The sequence below is a fragment of the Apis florea genome, unplaced genomic scaffold (assembly GCF_048593485.1).
Source record: "Apis florea isolate Af1SG1 unplaced genomic scaffold, ASM4859348v1 contig_3170_pilon, whole genome shotgun sequence".
Lineage (NCBI taxonomy): Eukaryota > Metazoa > Arthropoda > Insecta > Hymenoptera > Apidae > Apis > Apis florea.
Genome location: NW_028256714.1, coordinates 3,949,679 through 3,976,622, shown reverse-complemented (window position 1 = coordinate 3,976,622; position 26,944 = coordinate 3,949,679). Strand labels below are relative to the sequence as shown.

The window sequence follows — 26,944 nt, the reverse complement described above, 5'->3', positions numbered from 1 at the left end:
AACGCAAATAAATAATTTTGCACTCGAAATAAAGTGATACCAAATAATTAAGCCACGAATCACGTTTCTCCGTCTTATTGACACAACGAACTCCTTATTAACACCTCGTCTATCGATTCGCAAAATCGAATTCACAAATCCGATCAATATTATCACGATCAATCCGGCGACTTCATTTCGATCTCTCGAATAGAGAGAGAAAGAGAGAGAGCCACGCACGCGCGACAGGAAGAGAGAGAGGCGCGTGGCGAACGCGGTTGGAAGAGGCACGCGAGGAAAATAACGGCGGGCCCGGGTTCGGAATAGAGATCTTCGGATCGGAAACAGAAGTGGACGGCGAGTTGGACGGATCGCGATCGATGATCTCTCCTTTCCCGGTGCCGGCCTCTCGGGGCAACACGTGTTGCTCTCGGGTGTTGTTGCTCGGCTCGGCTCGCCCCACGTGTGCGTGCACCATTTGCATATTATAACGATATCGATATGGCGGCACGTTAATACCGGTGTCGTGGCGCTCGCCGTATAAGCGGTGGCACACCTGCGCGGCATCCGGTGATTGTCCTCCTTCTCTCTCTCTCTCTCTCTCTCGCCTCCCTCTTTTTTTCCATCCGCGCGTCTCCTCGACGAGGGAGGCGATCTCTGGCCGTCAGAGATTTCGACCGCGTGGAGAAGTTTGTTGAGAATCGTTTGGGGTTGAGTATATTGTGTTGTTGTTGTTGGGGAGAAATTGGTGGAAGATGATGTGAGAGGGGTTGTTGGTGGATGATCAGTATCTTCGGGATAGATAGATTGTTTTTTAATGTGTAACATGTAATGTGCGTGAAATTTATCTTCTCTGTATCATAGAATGTTTATTATGGAATGGTGTAACGGAATATTTGAGTATAATAATTTTCGCTCTTATGGAATATTGGGGAAGTTGAAGAAGTATGTGTGATGATTTCTTGAGAATTGTAATTTTATCTGTATCTTGACAATAATCTTCATAGGAAAATTGACAAAAGATTTTATCGTGTTTACTTGTAATTTGTAAAATTTATTAGTTGAATTTGTATATTTATTCGTTTTGAAATTTTATAGCCGAATATCTATCTTAGAACATTTGATTATTAAATTAGGAATTAAATTATATAATAGATTTTATGTTTATTAATAATCATAGAGAAATAAATATATAGGATGTAATTTAGTTAGCACAAGTCTATGGATTAGATCTTGGAGGATATGTAACGAGACATAGTGATTATCTGTTGCAATAGATCGAATCCTTGGAATATATATAGGGGCGGATGTGTAACTTGACAAATACGTATTGGAATCTCTTCGATTTGATTTGCTCAAATATATAGCAGGAGATTCAATTACAAAATCAATCACGAATGCCATTTAAGTAATCGTCTTAACTCTGTGTTCATTGCCTTGACTTACGTGTATAGATTTGTTCTCCTATGGATATCATATATATATATATAAATTAAAACACGATTTCTAGTCACACAATTTTTTTTCAATATTTTGCAATATTGCATTCAACATTCTCTTGAAATTGAAACTTCAAATCTTTCACAAAACCGAAAAAATTAATTTTACGAAACATTTTTCATTTCGACGTGAGGGGGAATTAAAATCAGAATTTCTTCGAAAGATATGACGGTAAAGAAAAAAGAACTCTCGTAGCATCGTTCAAACGCAAACTCGTAACCGATTTTACATCTTTCGAGTCGACGATTACGCGTAAAAAATCGTATACCCCATAACATGATCGACGCTTCCTAAACATCGTTCCCAGCGGGTCGTCGATCAGGGTGGCTCTTCCCAAGAGCGAAGGGTTGGGTTAACCAAGCCTCTTTCGTATTTGGCCGAGCTCAGCGGGCGACCCGTTCACCGACAAAAGCCAAAATTGCGGAGCATTAGTCAAACATCGCCACGCCGTAAACCAAAACCAGCCGCCCGATTTCCCCTCCCCAAACTTTCGCCCCCTCTCTCTCTCTCTCTCTTGTTTTCGGTCGACTCGAATCGTTCTCTTTCGCTCTCGTCCGTTGGAATATCTGACCACCTGGTGGCAGAAAGAGACTGCGGATGAAGCTATCAATAATCGATCGAATACCCTTTTGTACATCTTGTATATTAGGGTGAAGGAAGAATCGAAGTTTTTTTTTCAATAGAGGAGAGAAATTATTCAAATAATTATTTAAAATTTAGCTTAAAACGCTCTGTCCTAATTTCCACTAACAAATGTTCGAAATACTATTCTATAAAAAAGAAAGAAAAAAAAAAAAGAACTCGTCGAAAGTGGAATCGTGATGTGGAATTTCTTCTCATCGATCTCGGCTCCTTCCCTCGATTGGCCACGTGCTGGTCATCGTTTCACGAGCGATATTACCCGGCCAATTTGCGCCTTACATTGTTCACGAGCGTCACGAGCGTGTAATTAACGCGCGTGTCGAGGCGTGGGCCGGAATATCATTAGCGGCCACGGGCTATCTCTACGAATTGGAATAAATCCGATTACAACTGCTGTCTGTCCACAACTCCGGCTGTTTTATCGGCGAGAAAAAAGATTTATTTCGAATTCCAATTGGAATGGAGGCCAGATATAAGCCCCCCTCCGCCTCCAAGATTTATCCTCAAACGCGTCAAACGTTCCTGCTTCTTTTATCGTAAAACACGGTTTCCTTAAGCATTAGCTATTGTCATGCTAATTACACGTTCGAGCCACGTCCGATAAAATACACCGCTCGACCAATCGGAATGGATCAGAAAATGGATGGAGAAAAATCATGGTTCGTGTTAAACGGAGAAACACGAGTGTCGTTCCGTTGTTGAGTTTTTTTTCCTTTTCCTTTTTTCTTTTCTTTTCTTTTTTTTTTTTTCGCCTCCCTTCCCTTTCTCTTTAAAATGGAGAACGCGGATAGATCTGGTCGTAAATTACGTTTTAATAGCTGTTGCAGAGCTGTTGAATGTTAACGGATAACGGTAGGTGTTTGAGGTGTGCAAGGACGGTGTTCTTATTAATTGTACGACGCGAGGTGTTTACGCGGACCGTTAATTTATTAGATTGTTGCCGGTGATTAATGCGTCATTCCTGTTCGACCGAGTCATCGCTGATAAGGCGAGCGTGATAAGGCGAACGTTACAATGCGTTACAGCAGCGTTGCGTCCCGAGAGTGTTTGATTTTTGATCGAGGAGCGGTGATTTAGACGGTGTTCAACGGAGGAACTGGTTAGATTTATCGGAAGATACTCCGCTCGTGTCCATTAGCTTGCGCTCGTTAATGGCTCGAAAGGGTTGGTTACTTATGAGATATCGATTATGCTTGAATTGTCGAATATATCATTATAAATGGAATCGAAGACGTTTTACGTTCCCTCGCCAGAAGATCCCTTTATCCCGTGTCAAGTTTCCATGCGTGTAATAATTTTCTGTAACACTGCTAACGAATATCAGAGAAAGCGTGCAATAATTTATTATATCACGAATTATGCAATGCGCTTTGGTGATGATCGATGGTTATGATTTCGTTCGTTCAATTTGGCAAGAATATTTAAATTTTCCGTGAAAATATACCGTGAATCAAGTATACGTTTGCTTGCTATGATATGATGAAATAAAAGGTAACAATCTATGAAATATACTCAATCGCTACGATTGTGAAACAATTTAACGTATTAGCAACAATATTTCCTATTCGATAATTCTCTTTGAATAAAAATCATCCGTCTCATCTTCACGTGAAAATGTACCACCAATTATCATCGATCACTAATCACCACCTTTAGCCACAGAAGAAACATTCTCTCCCTTCCTGCAACCGAATCGATCATCTCTTCATTATTGAAAAAAAAACCACCGTACCCTTCAACTCCGATTATTCAAGAATTTAAGAACGACACGCGTCTGGTTCGAGCGATCATCGAATTAAGTCGAAAATTCGAACGCGCGAAGAATTGTGGCGGGCGTGGTCGCGCTCGAACTCGAAATCCATGCACGTATGCACCCGAGTCGCATTACCATACTTGTCACCAGGCCCCGCTCGCATTATATTCGGCCGAGCGCGCCGAGTTTTCCCTACTTGGCGACTTCCGGTGTGCCAGCCTCGCTCCCCTCCCTTATTCACCGGTGGTGCATTCGAGATTGGAGGCGATAAGGATTCTCGCGAATAATGGAGATATCGCCAATTCCGTTCGTATCCAGCTGGATGATTTGGAATTGCCTGGACGATGGTGCGCTCTGTGCATCACGAGTGCTTTCGAGAATGGATGATATTCGAATATCGAGGTATGGTGGGAAAGAAATTGTACGACGATTATTTTGTTGTTTAAATTTTAAGTTTAACTTCGTTTAATCGCAGGTGTATGAAAATTGTTGAAAATATAAGATTTGTTGCTATTTTTCTTTTCAGATGAAAAATGAAATGATACAATGTGTGTTTTGATGGACCGAATAACGCGTCAAGGATTAATTTTTCTATCGAAAGAATTGAGGTTAAGTAGCTCGGTTCTTGATGATTCAATGATAGTTCTTTTAGTCAAAGTGTGGGCTGCGTTAATAAATATTGTAATCATCGGCAGAGATAGAAAACGAACTTGTTTTTCGCATATATTTCACAACGTGCCTCATTCGATAAATTTGTACATTCGAGTGTACTCGTGATGAAATATTGAATTAATTAGAAAACGGGAATTTCTTCACGTTTCAATTCACGCTTTTGCACGAAAAGCGAATTTTAATTGCAGATTGGATATTTCAGTGGGAATTTCATTATGGAAGTACTACTGGTTGTTCTTAGGAAAATGCGACGATCGATCGTAGTGTTTCTTGGTTAAAAACCCTGTTGATGCGATTCCATGAACAGCTAATGCTCGAACTTTCCTTCTTCGTTTCACGTCAACGAAGCCTTTTACTTATAACTCCTGACCTCCGGCGACGTGGCCGCCCTAACACATCCGGTAATCCGATTTACGCTTCACTTCCTATTTTATTTTCGTCCTCTCTCTTATTCTTCTTGCGTATTCTTTGGCGATATCATCGTCGAGATCAGTATTTAACGTCAATACTGCCAGATGTATTATCATTACTGAACGACATTGGATCGTGCCGTTTATAATTTTTCTGAATTCTAATCAAAGGTTAGCTACACTTTATCGTTGGCAAATTCGTCGCCACTCAGACACGGAGCATTAGTCATCTGAATCATTTTTTTTCTATAAAATTGTCGTTAATATTTATCAAGACATATCCAAAATTGCTTATATTTCGATCTTCCAAGATTACACAAGCCATTTCTTAAATAGATATTCCTAAAATCAATCGATACCGTTTATAATATTATTCGACTCACAAAATCATTAATCAAATCATCGATCCAATATTTCCAAAATTATTCATATACTGTCTCTCGTCACCATTATCGATAAATCGTCGAAAAAGATATCTGTACAAAAATAATTCCTATCAAGATTACTTAAATTTCAATGTTCCAAGACCACAATTTACCATTCCTTCCATATTCCTAAAATTTTCATTCCAAAATTAAAATATTTCCAATTATTCATATCCACTGTCTCTCGTCACCATCATAAATAATCCGTCACCAAATCGTCGAAAAATTATTCCTAGTATCCATCAAGATTAAAGATTAAATTTTAATATTCCAAGATCACACTTTACCATTCCTTCGATATTCCTAAAAATCATTCACGTTATTAATCTATACCACTTACAACATTATTCGCCAAATCATTGATCAAATCATCGATCCAATATTTCCAAAATTATTCCTACACTAATACCAGTGTCTCTCGTCATCACGCAGTCAAAGGGGCGCCGTTTCGTCAAAACGTCTACGCGGCTATTAGCCTTAGAGGATCCCAGCTCGGCGGCAATGTTTTATCCTAATGAGAACAACAGTCGCGTCCGATACGAGGCTCCTGGGAATCGGCCGGCTAGCGCTGATGAAGATGGTTGCGGAAAGGAGGCGAGAAGGGGTCGTTAAACTCTGGAGAGGCAAAGACAGATGGAAAGACGGAGGGGAGGAGAGAGGTTGGACGAGCACGACACCGGACAGTGGCCGATACACTAATTTAATTAGCAGGAAATGGACGAGCCGCCTGGCAGGATCTGTGCATAGATCCATCCAGTGCGTGTGCAACGGCATTAAATGCGTGGACACGTTTCACGGGAGGTGGCTCTTCGAAAGGGAGAGGCCGTGGAAAGGCATTGCACGATCTTACTCCGTTTGCATAAGCCGCCTATCCAACCCTCTCTCTCCCTCTCTCGTTTTCCCTCTTTGCGATAGCATCTGTGGAATCAACGATAATGAGATACGAGCGAAATTGGAATAGGATACGCGCCACGTCACGTTGCCACCTCCCTTCTTGTTACGTAGGAATGAGACGCGATGGATAGGTAAACGTTGTTCGAGAAATTTGTGAATTCTTGAAATAACACAGGATTCCAAGGTATCGTATACGAAATGAGGAGATTTGTAAAGATGTGTGTGAACGAGGATTAAATGTAATCCATAAGCGTAATTATTTGGGTAAGAAATTATTTATTTAGATATTTGCCGATTATTCTATTCGGAGAATTAATTAATCAACGTGCGTAATGCATGGATGATTCCTCGGGCTAAGGAAGGATCAAATGTCCATCCAGGATAAATTTATATATATGTGTGTGTGTGTGTGTGTGTGTACCTTCTCTATACGGGGGATATAAATATTAATGGGATACCTTTGATAAGTAAATAAGATCGAGGTTTATGTATTATGGATTAAATTAAGTTAGAGTAATTGAAGTTTATATTATATTCACGCGCTGAAACGAGATAAAGATAGGTATATATTTAAGCGAGATGTAAATAGAAGCATTTCGTTCAAAAGAGAATGGACAGAGAGAGTTTCGTTTTAAAAAATATTCGATTTTAAGTTCTATTAAAATTTCGAATCTTTCTTCTCCCGATTCACCTCTCAAAAATATTACACTTTAAATATTCATTTTCTCCAATTATGGGACTACTTGACTATAATAAAAGTCTAGTCACGTTTTGAAAAAGATTTCTTCCATGCGTGTCCACAATAACGCTCTCGCGTGAAAATAAAATAAATAAATCGCGTTAAATATTCATCGTAAACTGAAATGAAATGTACGTACTCGATCACAGGATACGAATTCACCGTTATGAATAAATAGGGAGAAGAAGAAAAAAAGAGAAAAAAAAAAAAAAATCACGAAACGATTCATTTCGACGTAGTTGATCGGTAGCTATCGGCTATTGGTCAAAACATGGCAGTCAGACTCGGGCAGTCAGAGGTCGTTCTGCAAAACGATGATATCTGTTATCTAAGATCGACAGGAAGAAATTACTCAAGAGGATGACAGTGCGAGGAGTTCACTATTATATTTTATTAAAGGCGAATCGGGATCGAAGATCGTAGATAAAAGGATGAAATGCCGTGTTCGAGACAATGATAGAGAAAGAGAAACAAAGAGAAGGCGGAATATGGTGCTCATATATCGCGTCTTATGATCACGAAACCTCCTCGATCACGTTTCCTTTCCCGTACCTCGATCTTTTCCCGATACCACCTATCGATCGTACCTCGATTTTTCTTCCCTCGCGCGGACACCTGCATTTCTGACGGGATGAAGGCCAATGGTAATCCCACACCGAATCGTATTATATCGATATTAAGTAATTCTATCCTCGACGAGTAATTGTTTAAAATCTATCTACATTAACTTCTTTAAATTACACGAAATTAATTTTAAAAGATGTAATTCAACTCTCTTCGTGGGACGAGAATTTGTCGTTAACATTCGGAACGAGAAATATAATTTTTCGGAATATAATTTTTAAAACTTAAAATGTAAACAGACTCGTGTTGTACGACGTAATAAACGAGTATATCAGAAAGGGTACACGATGAAAGTTGTTAAATATCAATTTTTTAAGATATTAAAAAATTAAGTATCCAATAAAACGGGCATGCGTTTCGTCGCCATTTTCAGGCAAGGCGCGAGCGGATATATATAAAAGCAGCGTATAAGGAGCATACGCGAGACAAAACGGAAGCCATAAAGAGGCGTTGGTTTCCCATTAAGGGGAGGCGAAACACGCCGGTCGCGTTCGCGGAAAAAGCATAAAGACGATAACCAATGGTAATTGAATGAACGATTACGCGCGATAGTTAGGACGAATAAATTGGCGGGATAATCATCAGCATAAGAAGCCGCAACTAAGTGAAATACGCGTGGCGGTGATGGCGATAAAAGGGTAAAATCCTCCGAGGAGGGAAGAGAGAAGGCGACAGCCGTATATGGCGTGTTCCTCGAAAAACATGAGCGTGTATTAACGCGCCAACGGAAGAAATGCTTTATGAATACTTAGAATTGATTCGTGAGAAGTCGTAAAATTATGGCCGGTTATCTGACTTCCCGCAATTGAATAATGTAATGATTCGAATGTCTATGGAATATATAATTTCAGTACAGCAAAGTGATACATTATCAAGATTTTGTCTCAATTTTTCTCTTTGATCATTTTAAATTTATGACACTACTAGTGTTGTACTCTCTGTATAGTTTTTTATTATAACAGAATTATATTTTCAAAAGGAAAATTTTGACGCAAACAGAGGGAATAATTTTTTATCTCGAAATTAAGAAAGTTTCCATAAGGCTTTTACGGAAATTATCAACTTACATTGTATTCATTGATCTATATTTTTCCTGGAAATGCGCACTATGCGTTTCCTCTAGGCGAACGATTAAATGTTGTCTTTTTAGAGACGATACATCTGGAATGAAAAGTCGTAAAACGGATTTTAAAGGATAAGATTCCACTCTTCCAATGATCTTTCGCTCGTTGATCGAGAATTATTATTCTCGGTATTACAGCTTCTTTCAAATTCTTCCTAGCTTCAAATAAGATTTATATTTCAGCGTATCGTGCGCATTTCTATAGAAAAATTTGACAGAATAGAATATAATATAAATAATCTTCTTTCTCCGTAAATTTGATTTAAAACTCTGCAATTTTCGAATCCTCCCCCTCTCGAAATATTAATCACGGCAAGGAAGTCAATTTCATCGATCTCCCGTCTCGACCGACTGATTTTTCTCAATTTAAATTCCCCCTCCTCCCCTCTCCGACCATATAAATCTCTCATCACGAGGGTACAACGTCGAGAGAGAGAGAGAGAGAGAGAGAGAGAGAGAGAGAGAGAGAGGAAAGGAGAAAAAGGAAAAGAAAACGCGAAACGAAACTACCGTCTCATCGTTACGTTCTCTGCCCATCCTCGCCACCATCAATTTCCCATTAAAAACACAACAACAAACACACCTATCTATCTACCCACTTATCCACCATTACAAGTTCCATCGCGCTTGTTACATCGCGATACGAGATATTGTTCGAATAATATAATTCCAACCGTTTCAAAATGAAAAGGATAAATAAATAAAGAGTAGAAAGTAAAACGAGGGAATATCGAGACGTCTATCGTTGCGTGTCCTAAACGCAATTTTTTTCGAAAGGGAAAACAAAGAGAGAGAAAGGTGATGGCCACCGATATCGAGTTTAAGAAGGACGCGAATATTGAAACTTCTAAACGCGGTTTAGAATCGTTTATATTCGTGTTACAGGGAGGCTTGATGCAGGTAGTCATTAGGCCTCGCTATTCGCATGGATCCCGTGCCTCGGTGTTTTCGTGTTTTTGCACGAGCGATAAGCATGCAGACAGAGAGAGAGAGAGAAGAAAAAAAAAGAGGAGGAACTCGATTGCCGTTGCACGTATATGGAATCTGTAATTCGTCCGGTACTCTGTGATTCGAAAGGCGCGTTTCACCGGTGCTAAGAAGCGGCGATCCCGAAGTGGCGCGTTAACCCCTCGTGAGCTATTACGGCGCGGGTAAGGAGGAGTTTCGATTCGAGACAGTGGCCTGGTGCCTGGTTTTACTTCGATTCTCGAGATTCGTGCGCGTTCGCGGAGAATGCATCTCTGAGAAATTGCGCGTGATTCGCTTTCTTTCAGGGATTGATTTGATTCCCTTATGGGAGAACGGGAATTGACCAAGTGGAAACTTGGTCTTTCTCAGCAGGTTTTTTAATACACAGGGTGAATAGATCTTACGGGCGAGATGAAATTATTTGAATTGAATTTTGTGTATTATTACATTTATGGATAGACGTAATTTTTTACGTAGTAGTAAAAAATGCGATGAACGGTTTGGAATTATTAAACTTATTTCGATCACGTATGAGCTTATGCAATGCTCGAGTTTTCTATTCGAGTTTGATCGTAGAAAGTTATTAGTTAGAATTTCATTTTTGTCAATTGTAAGAGGTGGATGTATATATTTTTTATTCATTTTTTAGTATATGTTAATTCTTAATCAACATTTGTTGATTATTTTATTGCAACTTCAGATTGGACTAATTCTTAGAAATGGAATAGTTAGATCGATTTAGGAATCAGTTAAAAATCACTATTGTTGAACGAAAATTTTGTTAAATTTTTAAAATTTCTAAATTTATAAAAGTTCACGCGTACTTTAATTATTCATTGCCCCAATATATCCGTCTCACTTTACTAAGTCACAAAAATTTTCTTTTGAATCACGGTATACTCCAAAATAAAGACTACCGATTTCTTTCAAAATTTTCACGAAACTGAAAGAAGATATCGTTCAACGGGAAGGAAAACTTAACGACCCGTGTAATCCGAAAAACGGAAAAGCGAGGACGAAACGAAAGGGTCGGTGTCGCTTCTTCCACTCCGTGGAACAATTCTCCTTCTCCTGTTCGATCAACAACAGTCGGCACGCAGAAGAAGCGAGAAACGCACAACACGGCTGAAAGTGCATTCCGGTGTTTCGGAGCGACAAAGCGGAATTATGCTTTTCGTCCCTGCTTCCGGTGTTTCTCCGTGGCCGCGATCCCATTCGAGAAAATAATTAAGGCGCAGCCAGATGTCGAGGATGATAACGGGCAAGCTTTTTCACGCGAACCCGTTCCTCCCATTTTCGTCGTCTTGTTTGTCGTTATCTAGATCCGAGTGCCGGGACAGGGATAAACTTCCCGGGCAGAGTGAAAGAGAACGGATTAGGGCCGTGGAGAAAGAGGAGAAAGATGGAGGGAGGGAATGATCTTGGGTTCGCGAGTCGTTGAACCGCTTGTCGTTGTGCAATCCTCGCAGAAACTCTCGCCATTCCGATTTATTGCCGGTATTTCGGCCGATTTCGAAATCGTAACGCCGTTATTTCTTTCCTATTCTTTTTCGATTTTTGTTAAATTTTTTCCTTTTTTTATGATTATTGGTTCTTAGTAATCAAAAGTAATTTTGCCATTCCGATTTGTTGGCGGTATTTCGGCCGATTTCGAAATCGTAACGCCGTTATTTCTTTCCTATTCTTTTTCGATTTTTGTTAAATTTTTTCCTTTTTTTATGACTATTGGTTCTTAGTAATCAAAAGTAATTTTGCCATTCCGATTTGTTGGCGGTATTTCGGCCGATTTCGAAATCGTAACGCCGTTATTTCTTTCCTATTCTTTTTCGGATTTCTGTTAAATTTTTTCCTTTTTTTATGAATATTGGTTCTTAGTAATCAAAAGTAATTTTGCCATTCCGATTTATTGCCGGTATTTCGGCCGATTTCGAAATCGTAACGCCGTTATTTCTTTCCTATTCTTTTTCGATTTCTGTTAAATTTTGTCCTTTTTTTATGAATATTGGTTCTTAGTAATCAAAAGTAATCTCGCCATTCTGATTTATTGCCGGTATTCCAATCGATTTCAAGATAATTAAAGAATTTTTATTTTTTAATCTTTCTATGATTGAATTCATTCCTTTTTTCTCGAGATAATGAAAATATTGGGTAGTTGTCGATGATCGATGTGCGAAAGTTCATTGCGAATGTGTAATTGATAATTTGTTACAATTTTTATTTTGTAATCTAGGTAGTCTTGCTACTGCATGAGTTTACTGAACCGTGAAGTTTTGATAAGCGAGTACTTGGCACTTCACGATTGTGATAAATAAGTTGTGATTGTACGTTTATTGAAGTTGATAAGGCATTCTGAATAAAAATTTCTTCAGTTTCAGAAATGTTTGAGTAATGTCTTGGTAAGATCCGGTTTCGTTTTTAATCGGTCACATTTTTAACGAGATGAAAATCATCGATAAAACATTGTTCACGTTTATTTAACTAACTGTAAAATATGCTCCTGTAAAATTTCTCAAAATCATCGATCAAAGTTCCTTTCAACAAAAGTAATTGTATTCTTTATTAATTCACGTTATTAATTACGTTTTCTTTGTCAGATACCGATTTAATATAAAAAGGCAGAATTTCCACGTCATTTTTGTCATACAAATTCTAATCAATCAACATTGCGAATAAAAAATTAATTTACCTATCTTTACACTTTGCGAATATTCTTCAAATCATTCGAACAATTGTTCTTATCTGTAGACACCTGAGTTAGTCTTCTCGCTATTGCGACGCAGATCGAACATTTCAACCAGTTTCGAAATCCAATCTGCGAAAGAAAGTGAGGAGTTTCGGCTAAATAAGATCGTCCGTTTTTCGAGTGAAATCGAATAGAACAAAGGAAGGAGGAACAGGGGGAGAAAGGAAGGAGACAGGTGAACATTCGTGGAACCGACACGCGTTTTACGCGTTTCCCGCAGTGTAACAGGTATAGCGCATAGCGGCATAGAATAAAAAAAGAAGCGGCTGCATCCGCTGCGGGAATCCGCATCAACCGAACAATAGGTTTCCTCGGTGGACGAAATTAATGTTATTATTGGACCAAATGTCTGGGGGCCACGTCGTGGGAAGAAACGTTTTCTCGACAGAAAAACCCTTCTCTTACGATGCTTGTGCTCGTGCCTTTCCCCCTTCCTCGCGCGACTCCTCTCCTCCCCCTCCCCTCCTGTTTAACACGAGAAGAAAGTGTTTGGAACCGTATTTTTGCCTCGGCCTCGGCAATTATCGATCCACGATCGAGGACAAAGTGCACGGGTATGGAAATGCCGTTGCACGTTGCACGTTCAATTGTTTAACGAGCTTCATTGTTGTTGATTTAATCACCTCCCCGCCAGCGTTCTCTGTTACGCGCGCCTGTAATTTTCGGATGGGAAACGGTTGTATCACCTCCGTTTCGAGGAATTGCTCGAATATATCAATTTGTCTATAATTTTTTCTATCTTATGACTTTTTCTTTTTCTCTAACTTCTAGTTAATTCGGCATTTAATATTTTTCAAACATTTTTATAATTCCACGAATTCATTTGTACGCTTGATCGAAACTTTCTTTGAGAAGCAACAACGGTTCCCTTAATTTCTCGAAAATTTTCTTTGCAAAATTAGATTTTTCAAAAATGCAAAAGGAAGGATAGAAATAAATAGAAAAATCGTGTGCGACGGACGACACGCGTGAGAGGTTCTACCGTGCGAGGGAGAGAGACGGCCGATAACGAAGTAACGTCGAGTCGGAGCGAGAGAAAAGAAAACACGGCGCGCGCAAACGCGATAGATCGTGTTCAGAGGCTCGACAGGAAGTAGGCGTTCGATGGAATTCGGCCAAGGTAGGAGAGCCGGGCAAAGGTGGAAGTCGCCCATTACGATTACGTGGTTCCATTTGTAAAAAAGAAGAAGAAAAAAAAAGACATCGTCGTCGTTTTCACGATAATTATGATCGGCCATTACGAGCCGAAGCGAAGACTCGAGAATTCGAGCGATTGTTAACGCGGGGCGAAAATTATATTTCTCCAACGAATTCTTTCTTTTTCTTTTCACGATTGACGATTTGATCGTGATCGATGTAGTTCGTTGAAAATTATGCAATGTGTGAAATTGTGAAACACTATTCTTTTGGAAAATTGTGATTGTTGAGAGAGAATAGTGTTTTCCGCGATAGTTGTATTGATTTGTTCGTAAAAATTGGATTTTTCGATTTTCTTCTGGAATGTATTTATTGAGAAAGAAGATACTTATTTTTTAATGCGTAACAGTAATTCTTGAATTAAAGAAAAATTTACACGTACAGTAATTGTAAAAGATATTTGTACATACATTTATTTCTTTTTGTTTTCATATTGTTATAGAAATTTTTCAGTAAATAACGTAAAAATATAATAAATATTTTGAATACTTTTTGTCACCACTAGTAGTTACTAATTAATTCTTGAACGAATTATAACAATAGCACACGTTATTATAAGAATTTTATGAAACAAAGATAAGAAACTGGAATGGAATTATCTATCTTTCTTTCACTTATACTTAAAATTTTCACACGCTCAATTTAAAATACATAGATTTTATAAATTATAAAAAACATTGTCATAGCTTCTCTCCTCTTCACACGCTATTCGAGGAAATTAATAACGCCAAGTTATTAAAACATCTTTGACTGTAATTACTTTTTTTGCCGAAAAACTACGATCATATTTTCCTCACATTCTACGCTACATTTATATTTATATCCATAACATCACGTAAGGCAAATAAATTCACGATAATTCAAGTCTCTCTACACGTTGCTGCACCTTTTTCCCGGGATCAAGGAGCGAAGGGAAGAAGAGACGTTCACTGACAAGGCCTCGTACGTTCGTTTCTTGTGATCATAGAATCATCTCTCGGATCTGGTCCATTCTCTCTTTCTACTATTATTTCATCATCGAACTTGAGTTTCTTAAGAAGCGACCCGCTCGATTCCAGACCGACAGCCTTCAAATCGGCGAGAGTTGTTGATCGATCGTTCTCACGTCACGTCACCCACCATCCAACTTCTTCGACCCTTTTGCATTCCATTGTGTGCACCCTTCCCTTTTTCACGGCTCGTCGTCGTGACGGCCCTTCGTCTATCGATTCCTTCTTAATAATTAACAGCTTGTCGCGCCCACTCTGCTCGCTCGTCTTCGCGCTCGACGACGATTTTACCAGGAGGTAAACACGCTTGTCGCGATGACGTGGTCATGTTAGCTCGGCAAGACGAGCAAGTTGGTTTCGCCCAAGTGTTAAATCGTGATTGAAATTGAAACAAGCGGAGTCAAACGAAATTATGGACAATTGTCTCGTGAATTTGAATTTTATTCTGGATTTATAAATTCATTTAAATCAATCAACGATCCAAACGTGTTCGTTCCAAAAATAAATCTTGGAAAAAAATTAAACAAAGATATTCGTTTTAAAAAGATCCAAAACATTTGATCTCCTCTAGTAAAAAAACGAGAACAATAATTCTAAATATAAAATTCGTTTCTCTATCTTGTAAATACATAATTCAGAAAACTATATCTATTCATTAAAAAAAAAAAAAAGAAGAATTGAACATTCAACTATCAACTTCTCAAACACTTCAAAAACAAAAAAGGAAACTTCGAACCCACCTAGACACGCTTCGCACTTCCAGTAGCCGCATTACGCCCCCTCCTACCCCCACCCCTCTGCCCACGAGCAACAGCAACAACAATACCCTGTAGGCTATCATAAATTGCAAACGATTTTCTCTCATTCCGCCTCTTCCATATCATTCCGCCTCTCGCCCCCACCATTCGATCCCCCTCGTCGCACCTGCTTCCTTCCCCCGCGTTATCCATGATAATTCCCTCTTCTCCGCATCGGAGAAGAAGAAGAAGAAGAAGAAAAAGAAGAAGCGATCACAGAGAGAGAGAGTATCAACCGCGGACCAACGTGATGTGCTCTTCCATCCGTCGTGTGTTGCACGTTCAACGGCGAGGACAGGCTGACGGAGAGAAAGAGAGAGAGAGAGAGAGAGAGAGAGAGAGAGAGAGAGAGGGAGGGAGCGTTCTATCGTGTGGAACACACGGCCTCGCAGCCTCTGTATCTCCCTGTATCGCAATGTGACGGGTGTGTCGGCGGTATATCAGTCCAGGCCCGCCAGCCAGTCATCGTTGACAACGAGATATTAATACAATGCACACGAGTGAGGAGAGAACGTACGACCGACTCGCGCGCCGCTCTCTTTCTAAGCCAGGGCAAGGCTTGGAAATTATGATGGGCGATAGCGTGATTGAACGGGATGGAAGGGAAAGGATATCGGGTGGGCGAGGATGAGGCTGATGCGATTCTTTCCTTTTTTTTTTCGATATTTCATTTCAACGTTGTTTGTTCTTGAGATTTAATTGTTTCGTATGCGAAGGATAAGATAATGGAGGATCTAAGAAGGTTTGTGCGTCTCTATTCGTAATAATTATGGAGTTATGGAGGACAGTGAGAAAATTACGACAGACTTTTTGGTATTTTCTATTTTTGTAATACGATTTGATGGAATTAGATTTGTAGTGAGATTCGTATGGAAATTGTGAAAGTTTATACGGGAGATTTAGAATGTGGAAAGATCTTGGAAAACAATTTTGTTCAATAATAATTCGATATTGCGTAATAATACATTTTATCTGATATTTTGATATTCGATTTCGAAAGACAGATTTTAGATTGGAAATTCACTCAAATTATATTCTTTTGTAATTTCGAAATTTCTATTATCGTAATTATCGGGGTCAACGAATTATTCGGTTGGCAAATCGTGTCTAGACGGTTGTATATTAATAAATTTTATACGATTCAATAAAATACGTGTGATGATTCGAAGAGCGTGTAATAAAAGTGTGCAAACAAAGAGATTAGACGGTATACAGGCCGATAAGTAAATGACTTTATTCGAGAGTAATGTTGTAAGCCAATTGCAACAATTTGCTAAAATTGATAGTTGCAATGAGCGACAAACTGTGATCGCGTGGCGAACGATCGTGCAAATACCGGTCGACAAACTGTACGCAGTGATCTGAGTAAAATTAACCTTATATATACTTATTTTCTACTTTACAATTGCGAAAGAAATATGCGTGAAAAAACGCAACTTGATTTATGAAATGTTAGCGTGGATACGATCTTTTACTTAATCAGTATATGTGCAAAGATTTTTATTATACTCACTTTTCCTTTATTTTTAATAATACTTTTGCATTGAATTGTTCGTGGATCATTAAAAAGAAAGCGTTTCTAAAAAAAAAAAAATTGTCCAAAAGAGAAAGAAAATTCGAGCTTTTTCAATTTTATCAAACGATCGTTTATCTTTTATATATATATATAAATCGAATATCTATATAAAATGAAAAGTAAAATTAAAGCAAATTTTTGCTTCGAGCGAACATGCTGCGCTGCTACTCGACCCATTCCTCGATCGTGGCCACCGATTTTTCCTTTCGGTCACCCAGTAGATGTAACGAGCGGAATATTCGCTCAATTCGAAAGTGATTGTGTGTTCCCTCCGCTGTAAATAGCGACCTTGGTTCTCCATGCTGCAAACTTCAAGGCTATTGCAATCGGGTTGCACGAGTGGGTGGCTGTAAACGATGTCGCAGGAGGGGAGATAAGGGTGCATTCACATCGTCTGCCGGAGATCCACGCGTCCCGCTTTATCTGCCATCTGTCGGTATCAACTGTTTATCGCTAGATAACGGCGTAACACCGCGTATTCCCGCGTGGCGCGGTTATGGCCCCTTTGGTGCAAATTTCAAAAGTTTTTTTTCTCGCTCCGAAACAAAATCGAGTAATGGGTTCTCGATTCTCTCGTCGAGAAGGAGGAGGAGGAGGAGGAGATTTCATCCGGTGAAACGGGGAATATTCGTGCGTGGGCTTGGATCGAGGGGATGATAATAACGAGAGAAAATTTATTGGAACGTTGCACGTTGATAACTTTTACAGCTACATTGTGTTATCAGCAGCTCTCGTTTCTCGTTTTACGATCTATATATTATTAAATGATCGTACGAATATATTCACGGTTGAAGACCGTTTATTCCGGCCCCTGATATCGCGCGGCCTAAGTTTGATTAAGTGGATGCTCGTGGTTTTCTCGCAGTGGGGAAGAGGGAAATGGGGGAAAAGGGTTCTCGTACGCGAGCGTATTTGAATTTACCGCCAATTTCTCACCGGCCAATCGCGTTTTTACGGTAGATAAGGTAAAAATTTGACGAGCGGAACGGATGCCTTATTTAAATTTACGATGACGTAAAGTTTTTTATTTCGCAAGAATCTGTTATAGTTTTCTGTCTAAATTATACTCGTATCTAAATATGTATATATATATGTGTATTTTTTTTCGTGAATTATTTAAATTCAAACGATGATGGAAATTTAGTATTTTTTATTGTGCAAGAATTTGTTGCAAATTACATACGATATCCTTATATATCAAATGTATATTTTCTTTCTTTATTTTAACTTGGTGTAATGTATACTGGACAAAGGAAGAAGGAATACACGTACTGTACTTTGTAACGCGTACGAAATAACTGCAGTTTAAACGTGTACAGCGAGCATTTTTGCGGTCTCGGCTCACGTCAATCAGTAGACGATCCACGCGAAACCGCACGCAATCTCCATCCGTGTAGGGCCAGCCAGCAATCTGGCCAACGCACACGGCCGTGACGCGTGTGGATACATGGCTGTATACGGAACGTAAAACGGATCGTATGCGAACACACTTTGGTGTCAAGTGAACATGACGATCGTCGTGTTTTTTAACCTTTGGTGGTATGGAGTCCTTGAGTCCGTTCGGACACGAGCGAAATTTCACTCTCAACTGACGTCATTCTTACGTACTTTGATCGTTATCGAAGAAACATTTCGATGGAAAAATTTCAATTTGAGAAATTGTTCGAGATGTTAGTGAACTTTTCGATGATTAATTTGGAAAAAATTAACAGACAATGAAATAGAAATAGCGACGAATTGGATTATCAATGATAGATTCCAACGATTAATTTGGATTAATTATTAAATGTTAGGTAAAAAAAATCTTTCGAATTAACTTAAATAAATTATTGGATAATTGGAGTTGGAAATTGAGATTTATGAGAAATAAGAATCGGTGCGGTGTATTTCGCTTGTTCCGCACCACTGTGGAATTATTATTTAGTCTTGGATATAAAGTGCTCCACGGCGGAAGTCAAGGGAACGGCCATCCGTGAAAGGGGTCGCCTGTGGAGAACACTTGTTCGCTCCTGAGATCGCTCTTGTAACTCGTAAAGGTTAAGCCTCTCCGTTCCCTTATAATATAATTCCTTTTTCACTTTTCGAATACTCCAAATATTGAACCGACGTGTTCATTGACCGCATCAACGACAATCCAACAATATTAATCCTCTTAACTTGTTTTATTCCTAAACAATTTCAACCTATGTCGCACAATTTCTAATATTATTCTGAATAATCTCTTAAAATTTCGATATCGAAAAGTGCGATCGTACAAAATTCGTAACAAAGTAATCTAACTTAAATATATCTCCCCTCCTCCCAAACAACATCGAAAAGAACTCGTCGAATCATCTTCCTCGCCTCCCCCTCTTCTTGTTTCTCCACACATTCCTCGAATCATACAATCTTCCGAGTACACGGAACCTTTCGAAGCCAGAGCCGAGCGCGCACTGTAATTTCTCCGATTCCCAGTAATCTGAGTGACACCACCATAGGCGATAACAATTACCGCCTCCTATCTTGCCCGATGCTTTAATCTTCTCGCGAGGCGTGTATACTCGCGCACATCCTGCGCTCCCAGCTGCCGATTTCAGCCGTATCGAGGGACGATCGGCGCATCCGGTGACTCGAGGCGAGAATTCGTGGAGCAACGACACCGGAAACGCGGCCGCAGGAAATCGGTGATACGTACGTTGTGGAGGAGAAGGAACACGGCTAGAACTAGTTTTCGCTTCCTCCATAAAAGCGCCGCGGATAATCGTAATTAATCATTTTAATTGGATCGGATGAAACACAATTTTAAGCGCAGTCTTAACGAAAATACCCTGATCAATATTAATTAACATATATATATATGTTATATATGAAAGAAAGTATATAATAATAATTTTATGAATTCGTATTTAGTAGTTAAAAAATGTACAAACATTTTTATTAATACCATGATCAATATTAATTAATTAATTAATATATATATTAAGAAAAGGGAAAGAAAGTGTAATAATAATTTTATGAATTCGTATTCAGTAGTTAAGAAACGTACAAACAAGTTGTAAGAAGAACATTTTTATTAATATTATGATCAATATTAATTAATATTAAGAAAAGGGAAGGAAAGTAAATAATAATAATTTTATGAATTCGTATTCAGTAGTAAAAAATGTACAAACAAGATGTAAGAAGAACATTTTTATTAATGCCATGGTCAATATTAATTAATTAATATATATATATATTAAGAAAAGGGAAGGAAAATGTGATAACAATTTTATGTATTCAGTGGTTAAAAGATGTACAAGCAAGATATAATTAGATACTTAAGGAGAAAATTCTTTTATTTTCCACGACAAAATATTACAAGAACGTTTCATCAATCATATTTATTGGTTTTTCTCGTATACCCTCTTATCCTCATATCTTAGCGGACACAATTTACATTCCTCGGCAGAATTCCTACTACGTTGTATTGACTATAAATCTGAAAAACAATAAGGAAGAGAGTGGAGCGCTTAAATATTTTTGAACAAATGGCTAAACCTCTTCGAGGCGTATCTTCAGAAACGGAAGGTTGAACAACAAACATCGTGTTTGACGATGAAGTATCTCGTGATCGGATCATGTAACCGGCCGAGTATCGGTATTTGGATGGTTTATTAACGCGGCCTGGCCGACGGTTTTCTCGCGTCCGTAAATCGTTGCCAGCGAATAAGGTATCGGGCGAGGCGGGAAGTAATCGAGCAGCCACCCTGTACACCCATCCTCTCCCCCCTTTGAACGGCCACTGCCCGATATTCCATTCCGTTTCGTTTCACCGCGGCTTCCTTCTATCAATTATTTCGAATCTGAGATCGTGACTATAAATCCACGGAATGAGGATACGCCGCGTTATTATCCCATCTCCTGAAAGGCTGATGACCGGCGTTAATCTCGTTTGCCGAGAAAATACAAACCGAACACTGCTACCTACCGTCCTCTCAAGATGACGGTTAATTATAATTATAAATAATTTTATTGGTTTCGTTTCTTAATTTTATATTATTATTATTAATATATTGTTTATATTTATCAATATTTATATAAAACCGCGAACTCTTTTTTCGAGTAGCATAATATTAGAGGAATATTAGAAGAAGGAATATTACGTAATAAGTGTTCTCTTTTAATTTGTCGGATATTCTTGAAGGTTCGTTACGTAACGTAAATGTAATTATGAGACTTTCGTAATTCTGAAGAAAAGAAAAATTGCTAAACATATGGTCTATCGTTTCTCTCGAATCAGGAGGAGTCACGATCAGGATTGTTGCATTATAATCGCGTTGCAGCTGGACAGACGTCATGGCGTCAGAGACGAGTCTCGAGGTCGTTCGCACTCGCGAGCAGAACCGCAGACTTTGCGTACTCCAATTATAATGGAATTAAGGCCGCGCGATGTGTCGTAATTATTCGTCTGAATAACGCGCAACAGGATTTCGTTGCGGTCGTAACGAGCGTATCGGCTTGTGCAACCGGTATTAGTTTACTCTCCTCCAAAGGAGTTTTATTTTCTATCGGAGAACGTGCCCCCGATCTTCAACGTATGGATCGAAAACAAACTCTCGAGAATTCAACTCCTCGAAATTCTACAAATTTAGAAATTTTCTATCAGAAAATTATTCGATCGAGAGTTTGAAGAAAAAGTACCATAAAGTTGATCGATATTGCGTGTGCAAGGAATACGAGGGAACAAGAAAAATGAGATATCTAATTCCTTAATAACTATATCAAGTGTAAGTATTACAAAGAAAAGAGTTACTTTTTCGAAAACATAATTCATCATTCGATATCATGCGAGGAACGAAGAAAGTGTATTCAACCTTAAAAATGAAATATTTAATTCGTATCGTAGCAGTATAATATATAATTTTATACGCAATATTCGTAAGTATTACGAAGAACGGAAAAACAACTTACTTTTTGGAAAAGGAATTTCATAATTCATTCATTACGACAAGTCATTTCGAACGAGTCGTCGTCTCGCGTCAGCAGAACCCATTCGGATGCAGCTCGAAGCTTTCGCCTAATTTCCTCGTGGCACCGATGTATAATAATATATTCCTCCTTTGTCTCCTGTCTTCTCGAGAGATCCTTTCCTCGGTCCCCGTAGGACGTTACTCTTTGTCCGTGTTGCCTCTCTTTGTTCTTGCGGGACAATATAAGTCCGAGCACAATAAATTTGCTTCGCCTCGCCTCGCCCCGCCTCGCCCCGCCCCGCCTCTCGCGAGTCTTCTCTGCGAGGATACTCCTCGCGAGTGTCAGGGGTGCAGCTATAATAAGGCGGCTTTTTATTAAGCCGGAAAAGCGCGCCTTTTTCTAATAATAACGGATGGAAAAAGGACCACGCTAACTTGGCTGCGATACACACGCAATTAATTCGACGGGCAAACTCGACCGGCAACTCGGCGTATACCTGTTACCTACCTGCTTATGAATATTCAATCGTGTCAAGGTAATCACACGGTGTCCGCGGTAATTTTGAAAGACTTGGATGGCTTGTTGCGCTCCTCGTGGTTTTCGTTTCTTTTTTTCCCTCCTCCAGAATTATCTGGAATAGGAGAGGTTGTGCCGGTGATGAGTTAGATGTTCTCTTGAAATTGATTAAGATTTATAATTAATAATAATGCGGCAACCGGTTAGGTTTGAAGCGTGTCAAGAATTAATAAAATACGTTTTTGCCGTGTTTGTGAAATGAATGATGATAAATCAAGTATTCGAAATTAGTATGGGAAAGTAGGAACAGCGAGTAATTAAAGAAACGCATAAGTGAATTTATTAATAGGTGCTAATTTAATATGCTCGTGTCACGTGTTGAAGTATGTCGAGGATGTTAATAATCTGGGAGTTAATAATCACGTGGCGCTAGTGTCGCGCAACGATCGATGTAGCAAAGAGTTAAGAAGATGGCAGGAGAGAAGTGACGAAATCTTTAAATTTTATTAGAAAATTGTTATATAGACAGGTGTGACGATAGACTGATTTTTATGCAATCGAAATATGTTTAAATATTCATCATGATATGTTATTCAAAGAAACTGTATAGTAATTGTTTGCAAGATAATATTATACATCCGCAACAATTGGACTGAAAAGAAAAGAAAAAACATTCTACACCAAGCAAGATTTGCTTTCTCTATTATTTTCTACGATAAAACGATTACACTTTTAAAAAGATAAGCTAGTCGTATTTACGGAACACCCTATACGCGTACTTAGATATTTTCTCCTCTTCTGTCTGGCCGTTGTCATCCACGCGGCCTCCTGATAAGACTTATCACTGTAACGTAGACGAAGATAAAAAGTTTGTTTGGTACAATCGCTGGTACACCACCTTTCCTCGTAATCTCCTTGTCGTGGAAAATGTAAAATTAACGTTAACTTTCATTTACAAAGCGCCCAAACATTTGGTCACCAATATTTCCCCGTCTCCTTATTTTCATTTCTCTTTCTCGTTTTTTTTAATATTTTCAACTTGGCCATTGAACAGCGGCCACACGGAAAATGAATTTATTAGCAGGCAGTCACGTGCTCCGAATGCGCCTATTTATCACACCGCGTTATCAGCGCAGCTGCCGCGCTCCGCTATCAACAGAATGCCGAAACGCCACGCCATTCGCAGACTTTTTGGGCGTGACCTCCTGAATTCCATGAATTTCATTGCGACGAACTTCGTACTTTGCCGATAAACTGCGTCACCTCGCTCGTTAAACTTTTTACTCTCGCTTTTTTTTTTTTTTTTACTTCTCTCTTGGTTAATTATCGGGATGCTCATCCTCGTTACCATTTTATGGCGCAATTCATCCTCGACGATGGTGTAAAATACCGTGTGCGAATTTTCTACCAAAAACGTAGATGCAGATGTTCTTGAAAATTTTTTTGTACGAAATTTTTCACGTACCTGCAATTTTTTTCATTTTTCGATAGGATGATGTTTTGAAGCAACGTATATATAAATATATGCTTAACGGATAAATTTGTAATTGAAATAATATTTTATGATTTCCTTCGGAATATACGTGTAGTCATTTCGTATAGGCTAATATATAAGCGTATAATTTATAATTAATTATTGTTATTTCATATAATGTTTTATGATTCTCTTGGAAATACACGTGATTAATTGAAAATTATAGTATATATCGGTATAGTATTATTTCATGTATTAATATCAATGTAATATTTAATATTTAATAATTAATAATTTTATGTATTGACTTTAGCGCACGCATTTGCCCCCAAAATTTTGCTCGATATCCAATTAATGCTCAATAAATGATGCAATATCTTAGAAAACTATGCAAATTCCGAGTAAAACAAAAGCCTAACATTTCAAAAACCAAAGATGACCGATATACCAAACAATAAATTCCGCCGATACGCAAATATTAATTTTGCCTGCCCCTCCCCCCCTCCCCCCCCAAAAAAAAGAAACGACTCATTCTCAAATTTAACAAGCCGCACGGGATCGACCCAATAAAACAAATTTTTCCGCGCAATTAGTAAAACAGGATCAGGAAAAAATGCACGCGTCGAAGAACCACCTGCTGCCCGTCCGAAGAAACAGGTCCTCGAACAACGAGCCAACAACAAGCTGCACGGACCTGCTTCTTTTATTTTCGAATCGAATCCAACCCCAGACCCGTCTCCGTTTCTCGCGAAAACCGGTACGGATTTACGGATGGCCGAACGAGTGGCGGTGCAATTGGGAACCGGCGTGGCTCGACGATCGGCCGCGCCACACGAATAATAATCGGAAATCGGCGGTAACCGACGGCGGATAACCGTGGTATATTCTGACACGGGGTCGTATCGTGTCGGTGGTGGGTATTACGACTGATTGTGAGCACAATGCCGGTAATATCTCGTGATTTAGTGGCGGGTGCGGCTAGATAGCCAACACCGGCCTGTTCCATTACTCGCCTCGAACCAACCTCTTTCTTTTCCTTCTCCTCCTCCTCCTCATCGGACTTATTCTTCCCCCTTCTATCTCTTCCTTCTAAATCTTTTGAATGGAGGTGAGAGAGAGAAAGAGAGAGGATACTCGTCGTAGAATCGAACGCGGGTGTCGCGTAAATACGAGATTCAACGCGACGAGAAGCCCTTTGACCTTTCGAGGTATCGATGACTGGTGATTCCTTTGCGCCGTACGACGAGATTCTCCGGTGGTTTCAGATAATTCCACTGGTTTTTCGTGGATTTTTTTCGGCTACGAAGTGATTGAGTTTCGATCGAGTCGTTTCGAGAAAGGCTGATAGGGAGATCGTTTTTGAAGAGGAATGTTGAAGGTATAGGTAACTTGATTGGGTAGAATTTTTTTTGTTTGATTGAAGCAATGCTTTTCGAAAATGGTTTCTAGTAGTTGTTGTTATCGTCAGGCAAGAAATCTGGTCCCCTGTCAGATTCTTGATTATTACTTTTGTTATTTATTTCTCCTGATACGAAATTTTATCGATTCCTTTAAATTCTAATGTTTATTATCGAAGAAAAATGAATCGATATTACATAGTACTTGTGGTCAGTCAAAAGTAATTATTCAAACATTATTAAATCATTGTCAATGTAGATCTATTAACACGTTCATCCTTCATCGAAAAATCGAGGCAAATAAATTCGCAACATACTCTCTCGACTCTGTATAAAATCCCATTTCAAGATTCCTTTGCAACTAAAAATGGAAAAAGTGCACGATACCTTCTCGTCTTTCTTTCATCTTTTTTTTTTTTGCAAAATACACGAGAGATGGAAAAATTAAATCGGATAGACTAAAATTGCTCGTCCGACGAGACAACAAAGTTTTCGCGAGCTTGTTCTCTGCAGATTTATCAGAGAGTGGCCGCGATGTCTGCGGGTTTATCAAGATCCGGCCACTCGCTCTCTTTCCTCGCTGTGTTTTTATCGCGTCGGCCAGGTGCTTCTGGGCCGCGCGTGGGTGTTGACGGAATTTTCGGTAGCACGTGCAGTCTGCCGCGTGCACACGCGGAGTTAGCTACTGTACGCGACATAAATAACTTTCGATAAGCCCCCACAGGACAGGCTCTCGCTACCAATCTTGCCCACGTTCGGTAACGGCGAAATATTTCGCCGATATCTGCCCGCCTTTCAACCATTCGAAAATCAATCTACCTTCCTTCTACGTTTCGTCAACGATTTCTTCGTCTAACATCTAAAAATTGTAATTCAAATTCCTGTAATAATCGCGTGTTGATTTCGTTCGTCAATTTACGTCCACGACACTTAACCTCGTTAATTTATTTATTCTTCTCTCAAAGAGGAAATGTGTATTCGATTATAAAAAATTCTTAATTACCTTAAAGATTCGATATCTTTATCCGTGCACGTAGAAGATCTAGAAGGCCGACGACGACTTCGCGTTTCACGTTCATTGCATCAACCCGTTGTTCCGCCTACGCGGCCAGGAGTAATTTGCACGTACGCTCGCCGACACGAGCGGTGAATACAACCGATCCCCTATTTGCAAATGTCAAATTGTCCATACGCATTACCGCCCCGTATAACCTACGTGTCTCGAGGTGTCTCCGCGTGGTAGCCGAGGCCTCTTTCGCGTCCAATTATCGGCCGAGCGTCGAATTCTCTGCCCGATGTTTCGCAACGAATCTGAGAAGGCGGTTCCATGTTTACTGCGAACAACGATGTCCACACATCGCTTAGAAAAATTGCGAAGGATTCGTCGTTCAATTTCCCTCGAAATTGGGGGAGTGGTGGAATTTTCTTGCCGAATATTATATTAATCTCTCTGAGTTAGAAATTTTTATTACTCGGTTTAAAGTAGAGTTCGTTTTAATTTTTTCGACAAGTTTACTTGTCCGATCGGCGGATAATAATACGTTTGTTCGAACGGAATGAATGAAATGAAATCTGTTCTCCTTTTCAAGCAGG

The 26,944-nt window shown here is 39.2% G+C and overlaps 1 long non-coding RNA gene across 2 annotated transcripts; it reads right to left on the bottom strand.

Annotated features, from left to right (window-relative positions):
* Window positions 1-20,331: 20,331 nt before the first annotated feature.
* On the bottom strand, window positions 20,332-23,531 carry LOC147657371 (uncharacterized). 2 transcript variants are annotated; one of them, XR_015292599.1, is made up of 4 exons: window positions 23,260-23,531; window positions 22,472-22,637; window positions 21,965-22,317; window positions 20,332-20,492 (listed from the first exon to the last, which is right to left on the bottom strand). It is a non-coding gene; the product is annotated as an uncharacterized LOC147657371 (long non-coding RNA). The 2 variants fall into 2 exon arrangements; XR_015292598.1 differs by having other exon boundaries at window positions 22,472-22,595.
* Window positions 23,532-26,944: the final 3,413 nt, after the last annotated feature.